Source organism: Cervus elaphus, chromosome 30, assembly GCF_910594005.1.
Source record: "Cervus elaphus chromosome 30, mCerEla1.1, whole genome shotgun sequence".
Taxonomy (NCBI): Eukaryota; Metazoa; Chordata; class Mammalia; order Artiodactyla; family Cervidae; genus Cervus; species Cervus elaphus.
The window spans coordinates 57,734,272-57,744,932 of NC_057844.1; the positions used below are offsets into that span (position 1 = coordinate 57,734,272).

The 10,661-nt window shown below is 36.1% G+C and overlaps 1 non-coding gene across 1 annotated transcript; it reads left to right on the forward strand.

Annotated features, from left to right (window-relative positions):
- The first annotated feature begins 10,324 nt into the window (after window positions 1–10,324).
- LOC122687176 lies at window positions 10,325–10,431 on the forward strand. Its single transcript, XR_006339069.1, has one exon. It is a non-coding gene; the product is annotated as a U6 spliceosomal RNA (small nuclear RNA).
- The last annotated feature ends 230 nt before the right edge of the window (window positions 10,432–10,661 follow it).

Here is a 10,661-nt window from a genome sequence, read left to right on the forward strand (position 1 = left end):
TGTCCTGTCTATTCCAGATTACAACATTTCAAGTCTACTGGGTTGATCTCCTCTCTCTTTCCATCTTTCTCTTTCAACAGCTGAACCGTGGTTTTTGAAGTGAAATACATACCATCCCAGATATCACTGACTTTTTCTTTCTGTAATTCTTAGGATTTACTGCTAAGTCAAATCAGTTATGCTAAATTCCTTATTTACTTATGACTATTTTTTGGAATTTATTATTTTAATTGTCTTTTCATTCTTTAGTTCAAGAATATTTTGGTAATGAAGAGAGAGAGCACTTATGCAGTCACTAATTAGATTACAAAAAAAAAGTAAAGCTTTCATTGAGCAGGTATTTTGAAGTCAGAGCAGGCCTATCATGGCCAGCAACAGGGAAATCATTTAGCCCTTTAAGCTTAATTCTGCAACTGTGAAATGAAGGAAATATGCCTATCTCATGGAACAGTTTTCCATTGTAAAATTTCCTAGTGTCTTTTAGACAATCAATTTATGTTACTTTTATTTCCTTCAAAATAGACATTTAATTTTAGACTTATGTTAAAAATTATTGACTTTCAAAAGCATATAAAATGCCTTCTAAACTTCAAATTACAAGGAATAAAAAGCTTTCACATTATAAGCACTTTAGCTCCTGTTTATTTCCTTAACATTATAAAGGAAAATATTATTTGCTTGGTTTTTTTTTTTTGGACATATAACTAGAGTATTCACAATAATTATTTTGAATTTGAGAATATAAATAACAAAAGTTCCATAAAGCAAATATCCTTTAGGGCTTCTCTGGTGGTTTAGATGGTAAAGAGTCTGTCTGCAATGCAGTAGACCGGGTTCAATCCCTGGGTCAAGAAGAAACCCTGGAGAAGGAAATGGAAACCCACTCCAGTATGTTTGCCTGGAAATTCCCAAGGACAGAGGAATCTGATGGGCTATACCCCATGGGGTTGCAAACAGTTGGATATGACTGAGTGGCTAACACACACACAATGGTAGATTATTATGAAATGACACAACATAGAAAATTATATTTTATCACTATTTAATACTTAAGAAATATGTTCAGTTTTCCTAAATCAGCTTACTTGGAAATGTCTAGAGTCACTTTAAGTCACACAAAGGAAATCCAGCACACAGTTTTTGCTGCTGTCCCTGGAAAATGTGGGGCTAATTCCCTATGCAGTGCACATAAAATATAACTCATAGTGTCCAGTTTGGCTTTATCTGATGAAGTGAAGCAGAGAAAATAGAGCATGTAAGTGTTAGCACTTCTTGTTTGCTGGCAAATACAAGATTTTCAGCTACCTGAATTATTTAGAAGTATTTGGGATGTGTGTGTGTGTGGATGTGCGTATTTCCTCCTTTTCTCACCCTTCTTTCATTGAGTCCAAAACAGTAAAATCCAGAAAAAAATATTCACAGTGCAGTCTGAAGCTGGCATGAGAATACAGTTATTTTGTTTGAAATTTTAGTGACATAATACTAAATCAACTGTATTAAATGGTTTTGTATGATGAGACTAATAAGACTACTTTTGTAGAGCAAAAAATCATTGTGCCTTTTTGCAGCAGAAATGTGAATTGTAGAGTATTAGCAGCATTACTTACTCTCTCAGACACACATGACTGAGATAAGACCATATATGTTGACTTTCTTTATGTTGATTTATCTAGGAAAAATAATAATGGCTTTACTTCTAGGCTTATTGGAATAGGACAATTGTCATCAAGTAATTCTAAGTGGTGAGATATTGCTCCTGTTATTCATATCCAAGAGAGTCTAGGACCAAGATGTCATTATAATGAATGCATATTGGTGTGTAAGATTTAATTTGTATCAGAGCGTGGTCCCTTTTTTGCCCTAGCAGTTTGTGATAGTCACAAACCATTCTTTAGTTCTGCTAAGACTTCTGATTTCAACTTTTTCTTTGTGCTATCTGATCCTTTCATTTACTCTTCAGTTAACTAACTTAAAATAACTGAATTGGAAGAAAAAATCAACTGAATAGTGACACTGAAGTGAATCCTATCTTCTAACCACACTGCTACTGACTAGCTTGCTTCACCTATTCACTGAAAGAAGTGGATGATTTTAACAACCAAGGGAAATGTCTATTTTATTACAGTATTTTGTAGAATAGGGTGTAATTTCTATATTTCCCTGGCCAAAATTCATCACCATCTACATCAAAATTTGGTAACGAGTGTCAGTACATTTTAGTGCTTTTTTTTTTAATCTACTGAACAAGTCAGTAGATTCATCTATTGAATAAGGCAATACCAAAAAATAAATATTTCTCTTAGCCAGTTACAAGAGTACTTAGTAACCATATTTTTAGGATAAAGATGCAATTTAAAAGAATATATTGGATTCTATTAATAGTTTTCTTTTAAGTCTACAACTTTAATGTCTGATGAAAGGTGAACCCCTTTCCAAGGCCACATCACAGTGAAAGAGGGGAAAGAAAAAAAAAAGAATTGCAGAATTTATATTTTTTCTGATTCATCATATTAGGTAACTAAATGTTAATTCTAGTACACTGCTCCTACCACTCACAACTTTTGAATGTAAGGGAAGGAATATGTTGTTGGTTATAATAATAATAAAAATAGTGAAAAAAGTAATAAAAACTAAAATAAATTTAAAAATGATAATAACAGTTTTAGTGACTTAAATAAATACAGAAAAGAACAGATTGAAATCAACTCTGGAAGGGGTGATGAGGGAGGTAAAATGGGCTACCATTATTTTAGTGCAAAAATAATTGCTCCCAGTTAAGTTGCATGAAAACATTACATATTTAACAAATTGAGCACCTAGTCAAATAAGTGGCACTTACATAAACTTGCTACTTTATATAATAAATGACAATTATATGCCACTAGGTGCCCAATCATATACTAAAATGCTGAGATTACAAAAGAGTAATGCAATAAAAAAATTCCTTGTATACATAAAGAGGAGTAATACATGGTGTGGCCATTAGGGATGACCCCTCTGAAGATCTGGCATTTAGTTTAAGAATTAAATTACAAGCAGAAAAAAGCATCAAATTCAGTAGACAAGTATTAGAAAGTTGCAACAACATTGGCAAAGGTTTTAATTTATGCAAGGAATATAGTCAACTTTGTTGTGAATAAAGCAGAAAAAGGTAGGCAGGGGATGGCTAATAGCAATGGTGGGATAACATACGGGGTTATAGAATGACTTGGGCAGATTTTCCCAGTCTCTGAGAGTCCTCAAGACATTTAACATAATGTGCAAGGTCAAAAAGATTTTTAAAACAATGCTAAGACATCTTTTTCCCTTTTTACTGCTTTGACACGCACTGATGTTGCAAATGTAATACTAAATACATTGGCTGGTGACTGTACAAATGAAGGCAGTACTGTGCTAATCATGTTTGTATTCTTAAGTGCCACGTGCTTGGGGTAGGATAAATGTCAGCTGTAGTTAAGACTGGCCTTTATGAAGTAGTAAAAAATTACTAATTCCGTTAAAGCTCAACCATTGTGTACACAATTGTTTTCTAACGTTCTGAGTATCTTAATGAAACCTTTCCTTCTGCTATAAAGCAAAGTATGTTGATTCCAAAAAAACAATAACCTGGGAGATTATTTTTATCTTTGAGTTGAACTTCCCCTTTGTCAAAAAAAACATAATTTTTAACTGAAAGAGAGATTAGCTATGGTTAAAGCTATTTTTTTTCCAGTAGTTATGTATGGATGTGAGAGTTGGACCATAAAGAAACCTGAGTGCTGAAGAACTGATGCTTTTGAACTGTGGTATTGGAGAAGATACTTGAGAGTCCCTTGGACTGCAAGGAGATCAAACCAGCCAATCCTAAAGGAAATCAATCCTGAATATTTATTGGAAGGACCGATGCTGAAGCTCCAGTACTTTGGCCACCTGATGCAAAGGGTTGACTCATTGGAAAAGACCCTGATGGTGGGAAAGATTGAAGGCAGAAGGAGAAGGGGATGACAGAGGATGAGATGCTTGGATGCATCACCAAATCAATGGACATGAGTTTGAGCAAGCTCTGGGAGTTGGTGATAGACAGGGAAGACTGGCATGCTGCAGTACATGGGATCACAAAGAGTTGGACACGACTGAGCAACTTAACTGAACTGGAAGTAATTAGCAAGAAATCTATGACTATTTTAGAATACAAAGTAAGGAAAATTGTCAATTTAAGGTAAATGACATTTGTTGCTAATGATAAAATGCACACTTCTAAGTGAAATTCAAATGAATTTAGATTTTGGAAAATCTGTATTTGTCACAATGAGAGTGAAGGCTTCCTCAGACATAAAAGCATGGATAATATCTGCAATAATATATGCAATTTTGATATTGTTGTAAAATATGTTAAATTTAGAAGATCTGAAATATCCAGTAAACCACTATTTCTTAATGATCAGTGAGTGATATTACAAAGTCCTCTGTGGAAACAGCTCTATTCCATTACTATATAGATCATTGTTTTTAAAATAACACAAATGAAATATGTATTTATATGCCTAAAGTTCCCACACTGCAAATAACCTTTAAGAAACTACCACTTGTTGAGTTCTGGTGTAGTATCAACAAAGACTATCCATGGTGACATGAAAGGCTATTAACATATTCATTATTTCCCTAGTCACACATCCTGATGAACTCAGATTTTTTCCATAAAGTTAAAAAAGAATATCCCAATAGACCGAATGCAGAAGTAGATAAGAGAATTTACCTCCTGTCTTTTTTGTTAAGTCAGATGTAGAGATTTGCAAACATGAAGCCATTTATTCACTCAGTATATTGGTTTGGAAAATAGTCAACTTTTATAAACATGCTATTTATGTTAACAAATAATAAGTTTATGAATGGTATTATTAATGGTATTTACAAATCATAATATATTAATGACATCATTTATTGTACTAAATACATTGATTAAACATATTAATTGGATTCAATCTAATATAATAGGTATTACTCACACCAGCAGAAACTCTGAAGAAGTTGTCAGTGATTTTTAAGACAGCAGAAGTGTCCTGAGTCCACAGTGTTTAATGTCTCCTGCTTTAGCATAACCAATTTAAACAAGGAAGAATTTTCTTGGCTCCTATAACCAGGAACTTTGCCTCCAGGCGCTACCTGGGCCCTCAGATTCCCACTTTCCTCCTGGCTTCTAGGGATCGACATATGCATGCTACTCTGTATAAAATAGATAACTGACAAAATAGCTCAAGGGGTTCAAGCTCTCATATCTGCTATTGTTCGGGTGCTAAGTCATGCCTGACTCTTTGTGACCCCATGAACTGCAGCACGCCAGATGTCCCTGTCTTTCACTAACTCCTGGAGCTTGCTCAAACTCATATCCATTGAGTCAGTGATGCCATCCAACCATCTCATTATCTGTCACCACCTTTTCCTCTTGCCTTCTTTTGTTTTTCACAATTCCCAGTCATTTCCCTGAAATTCACTTTGATTACATAGGCTTCGGTCACACAAAGCCTCTCTTCATTACTCCTTATGGTCATTCATATAACATGTGCTGGCAGGAGTTTTTCTTTTTCAGTTTCATGTTTCACCCCTGAAGCCAAAAGTAGAGTATTTTCCCCAGCACTGTAGGAATTCTCTGCATTAAACATAGAGAAAGATACTAGAAAGGAAGGCAAGTAATCCATTGTATTGTATACTGAGTCTGTACTAAATGCAGTAAAAGAGTTACAGGTTTTTAATGAGAAATGCAATAAATTAACGTGTGACATTTTTAAATTGTCTAGGCTACTGTATGGAGAATGGAAAGTTGAGAGCAAATAATATCAGGGAGACCAGTTAAGAGGCATTTGCAGTAAATGCACAGAGGAGGCAATGGCATCTGGATTTGGAGATTAGTTTGATAAAAAAGTGATGGAGAGAGGCAAACTGTTTCCTTCTATATTTGGAGATTTTTACCAATAAATGTACTAAGCCTCTGGATTTTAGGATGAGAGAAAGAGCAAAATAACATTTAGGTTTTGAGCTTAAGCTCCAGAGAGCACTGGATAATGCCATGTTTCATAATGCGTGAGAATCAGAAAGAATTTGTTGGAGGAGAATAGGGATCAGTTTTAGGAATGGTAAAACTGAGATGCTTATTAAATGATCTTATTAGTAACATAAAACAGATTTGTGGTTATGCCAGTTCATTTTTAACCTTGCCATCAATTATCTTATAAAAGTTCATAGTATACAAATAAAGATGAATATTTGATGTCATAGCAACAAAACTGGGATCAAGATAACCTATTGACAGTTAATATTATATCTAATCTTCTTATTTTTAAAGTCTTTAAATAACTTTATCTTTATTTGAAAATGTAATTCTTTAAGCATCCTAGTCTACCTGTTCCACACATACTCATATTCAGTAAATAAATGTATATTGAGCATCTAATATGTACCATGTATTACTCATAAATTTTAATTAGCACATCAGTATCTAATTTTGGAACACATAGATAATTCATATTTATTCCTAGAAATATGTCTTCTATCTCGGAAGAAAGTTTAAAAAGAAATACATTAAAAATTACATATTTGACCATAATAAAAATTATATACTTGAGCATAACAAAAATTATTTTCCTTAATTATTTCACAACTATACTTTCCTTGTCCAGCACTGGTTAGGCTTGGTTAGGTTAGGCACAGTGCCAAGCACTGAGTAGACATTGTTGGATGGATGACGGTTATAGTTTGGTGTGTCATGAATCAAATGATTCACAACTTTAAAGTAAGATCCAGTAGATCAGTAAGAGATATGTAATGCAAGAATGAATAGGAGGCAGACTGGAAATCATTACTCTTCAGAGTCAAGTCAAACTGATCTGTTCTGTTTAGGTATAACATCAATGTATCTAACTGCAAGGTGATGCTACGTAGCCTAGCATTTCACAACCTAAGCAATACTGACATTTTGGACTTGAAAATTCTTTCAAGTGGGGCTTTGTAGGATGTTTAGCAGCATCTCTAATCTCTACTCACTAGATGCCACTTGCAGTCATGGCTTCCAAAAATATCTACAGGAATTATAAAAATCTGCTGCTAAGCACTATTTACAATAGCTAGGACAGAGAAACAACCTAGATACCCATCCACAGATGAATGGATAAAGAAGTTATGGTATGTATATAAAATGGAATATTACTCAGCCATAAAAAGAACACATTTGAGTCAGTTCTAGTGAGATGGATGAGCCTAGGTCCTCCTATTCAGAGTGTAGTCAGTCAGAAAAACAAATACCATATATTAACACCTATATATGGATTCTAGAAAGATGGTACAGATGAACCTTTTTGCAGGGCAGCAGTGGAGATGTAGACACAGAGAACAGACTGGTGGACACAGTGTGGGAAGGAGAGGGTGGGATGAATTGAGATAGTGGCATGGAAACATATGTATTGCCATATGTAAAATAGATAGCCAGTGGGAATTTGCTGATTCATATTAATATGTGGCAGAAACCAACACAGTATTGTAAAGCAATTATCCTCCAGGTAAAGCAAACAAACAAACTGCTGCTGAAATCCAACCTTCTCAGGATCATGTCCACCTTTCTTGCAACTACTTTCTAGATAATTCAACATGCATGCCCTATCTTTCACTCTAAAGAAAAAAAAAATTCTAAGTTAAAATCATTAATCTTTCCCTGGTACAAAAATCAGAAGTTAATTTGACAACTACTGTGGCCATCAGAATTATTTGAGGAGGGATTTTTAAAGCCTAGAAAAGTTCATGATTTACCTAAGTTTATGTGGAGGTTTGATATAGAATCCGCACTAAAATGAATGATTCCTGAATTCTAATTTTGTGCTGTTTACACAAGAACCCTGACTTTATGCATGCCTATTTCTCATGATGTTGCTGTTTATTGTTTGGTCGTAGCAGTACTACTGGGCTTCCCTAGTAGTTCAGTCGGTAAAGCATCCGCCTGAAACATAGGAGACCCAGGTTCGATCACTGGGTCGGGAAGATCCTCTGGAAAAGGAGATGACAACCCACGCCAGTATTCTTGCCTGGAGAATTTCATGGACATAGGAGCCTGGCGGGCTACGGTCCATGGGGTCGCAAAGAGTTGTACATGACTAAGGGATTAACACACACACACACATAAGTAATGCAAGTTGTTCAGTCATGTCCAACTCTTTGTGACCCCATGAACTGTAGCCCGCCAGGCTCCTCTGTCCCTGGAATTCTCCAGGCAAGAATTCTGTAGCAGGTTGCTATTCCTTTCTCCTGGGCATCTTTCCAACCCAGGGATCAAATTCAGGTCTCTTGCTTTACAGGTAAACTCTACCATAATAGCCACCAGGTTCATTGTTTAATCTCTAAGAAACTAGTGCCTCACTGAATTCATGTTTAATCTCCTGGTATTTTTAAAACTTATTAAAAAAGAAATACTTGTTCATCTCTCCTAGCTCTCATCATGTTAGTCATCAGTTTAGTTCAGTTTAGTCACTCAGTTGTGTCCGACTCTTTGCGACCCCATGAATTGCAGCACACCAGGCCTCCCTGTCCATCACAAACTCCTGGAGTTTACTCAAACTCATGTCCATCAAGTTGGTGATGCCATCCAGCCATCTCATCCTCTGTCGTCCCCTTCTCCTCCTGCCCCCAATCCCTCCCAGCATCAGGGTCTTTTCCAATGAGTCAACTCTTCACAAGAGGTGGCCAAAGTATTGGAGTTTCAGCTTCAGCATCAGTCCTTTCAATGAACACCCAGGACTGATCTCCTTTAGGATGGACTGGTTAGATTTCCTTGCAGTCCAAGGGACTCTCAAGAGTCTTCTCCAACACCACAGTTCAAAAGCATCAGTTCTTCAGCGCTCAGCTTTCTTCACAGTCCAACTCTCACATCCATACATGACTACTGGAAAAACCATAGCCTTCACTAGATGGACCTTTGTTGGCAAAGTAATGGCTCTGCTTTTTAATATGCTATCTAGGTTGGTCATAACTTTCCTTCCAAGGAGTAAGTGTCTTTTAATTCCTTGGCTGCAGTCACCATCTGCAGTGATTTTGGAGCCCCCCAAAATAAAGTCTTGACACTGTTTCCACTGTTTACCCATTTATTTGCCATGAATAAATGATGCCATGCCATGATGGGATCAGATGCCATGATCTTAGCTTTCTGAATATTGAGCTTTAAGCCAACTTTTTCACTCTCCTCTTTATCTTTCATCAAGAGGCTTTTTAATTCCTCTTCACTTTCTGCCATAACGGTGGTGTTATCTGCATATCTGAGGTTATTGATATTTCTCCCGGCAATCTTGATTCCAGCTTGTGCTTCTTCCAGCCCAGCATTTCTCAGGTTAGTTATAGACCCTTATAAATGATTCTATACAACTTTCTAGAGCATTTGTCATTCTAACTGCCTTCTATTTTCATTCCTATTAATGTCTGCATCCCCAAACTCTAAGTTCAGGTTTACTAGTTACTTCATGTTTGTCTGTCTGTACTAGGCTCCAGATTGTTTGGTCTGCACCTCTCTGTCCTTTGAATCATAGCACATAGCACCACTAAATTGATCTTGAAACACCACTGTAATTATATCATTCCTGTATTCCTTAATGTTAAGGGATTCCTCCGCTTCTAGATAAAACATTTTAAGTAGTATAGTTTTTATTATGTAAATTTCTTTTTTTTTGGTTTAAGGACCTCCATATTTTGTTTGTAGTGAATCACCATGTATCATCAAGACTTTTACTCTTGCAGCATTGCTCTACTCACCCTGGAAAAAACTTAAGCACTCTGTCTGGAATCTTTCTCATGTTGTTTCCTGTGCCAGAATGGCTTATCTCTTCCACCTGTCCAAACCCAAAGACTTCCTAGGAAAACTAGCTTATTCCAGCCCACAGTGATGTCTCTGTTCTGATGTATGAAAATATCTATGTAACTGTACTTGTTATTTTCAATTACTAATGTACTATCATATAATATCTCTTGGCTTTATGTTCCAAGCCCAGCTTCTGAGATAAGGATTTGTGTGCAAATGGAAGAAGTCAAGCAAAGGCATTTTTGAGATGGAAACCCAGCTTCACTTAAAGTTCCTGGAGAAGTCTAGTGTGTAAAATATACAGCAGAGTTTACCTCATCTCTAGGTGAGTGAGATGGATGTCCATGATACTATAGTAGCCCTTAGTAGTGTTTAGTGACCCCTGGGCCACTCTGGGGCCTGAGGTGGGGTTGGGTGCAGGCTTCTCTGAATCATGTGGCTTCAATAGCACAGTGGTCATCTTCCAAGATAGTAGAGGCCAGACAGTAGAACTAGGATCTCAAAAGATGAAGGACAGTGCTCGCTTCGGCAGCACATATACTAAAATTGGAACGATACAGAGAAGATTAGCATGGCCCCTGCGCAAGGATGACACGCAAATTCGTGAAGCGTTCCATATTTTTCAAAAAAAAAAAAAAAAAAGATGAAGGACAGACACACAGACTTTAAAAGATATCAACTTTGAACACAGCAACCAAGGGCTCTATTATGTAGGTTATTTTAATAACTGCAAAGCTGTTAACTACCTAATGTACGTATTCATTATTTGCTTCAGTAAATGATAAGGTTTTAGAACATCAATGTTGTTTCACATTCCGTATCTTTTGGTACTTTCTCAGTAGCAAGCATTGAA